Below are 1,324 nucleotides of genomic sequence, written 5' to 3' on the forward strand. Positions count from 1 at the left end.
TTTGAGGAAGGACATTCTTGCCATTGAGGGAGTGCAGCATAGGTTCACAAGGTTAATTCCCGGGATGGCAGGACTGTCATATGTTGAAAGATTGGAGCCACTGGGCTTGTATACTCTGGAACTTAGAAGGCTGAGAGGGGATCTTATTGAAACATATAAGATTATTAAGGGATTGGACATGCTGGAGGCAGGAAGCATGTTCCCGCTGATGGGTGAGTCCAGAACCAGAGGCTGCAGTTTAAGGATAAGGGGTAGGCAATTTAGAACGGAGTTGAGGAAAAACTTTTTCACCCAGAGAGTGGTGGATGTATGGAATGCTCTGCCCCAGAAGGCTGTGGAGGCCAAGTGTCTGGATGCTTTCAAGAAAGAGATGAATAGAGCTCTTAAAGATAGCGGAATCAAAGGTTATGGGGATAAGGCAGGAACTGGATACTGATTGTGTATGATCAGCCATGATCACAGTGAATGGCGGTGCTGGCTCGAAGGACCGAATGGCCTACTCCTGCACCTATTGTCTATTGTCTATAAAGGTGTATGGAAATTGCAGATTGAAATGTAATTTCTACAAAGCATGCACGATGGAGAGGATATTGCAAGTCCATGGAGTGGATAAGGTGATCAATGCAGAGAGATAGGCAGGCTCAGGTTCAGAATAACAAGTGCACTGTGCCGATCAATGTCAACCCTATATAAAGCTCACTTGGATAGACCTAGAGCAAGATGTTGTTGCAATCTATCAGCTTGACTAGGGACAACATGAAATAATGTGTAATGTCCTCTTCAGGCAAGTCACGATCCTCATGTTGATGCAGTTAAAACCAGTAAGTCATGTGTTATTAATATACAAAACTACATGGAAATTGGCTTGGCATTACTTCCTGATGATGATGAGTCAAAAGAATCAATAGAGATATGAAGTGAAGTTATTTGTCATTGACGAGAAAGATGTCACTTTTACACCCGAACACAATGCAAAACCAGTAGGTCAGATAGATAAAGCTATACACAGCAGGACCCTGGAGGCAGGTAATTTAAATCGGACACATAACCATGTCAGAGGTGCCAAAGACTTGCTGTTAACTGAGCATCAGTGACAGAGTGAGGCTGAACCCCACATCAGAAATACATTGGATAAGGCAGTAGCCAGTGGAGACTTGGTGCACCTCACACCCCAAATCACCTGAGATCAGGATGGGGGAGAGTTTGACCATGGTGAGTCTGCTGCCACATGGCTACCACCTTATTTTCAGATGTAGTTGGTGCTGTTCCAATCACAGTGTCTAGACTTCTCAACACAGAGGGGTTCCAGTTGCCCCACTGCAGG

Source organism: Mobula birostris, chromosome 7 (assembly GCF_030028105.1).
Source record: "Mobula birostris isolate sMobBir1 chromosome 7, sMobBir1.hap1, whole genome shotgun sequence".
Classification (NCBI taxonomy): Eukaryota; Metazoa; Chordata; class Chondrichthyes; order Myliobatiformes; family Myliobatidae; genus Mobula; species Mobula birostris.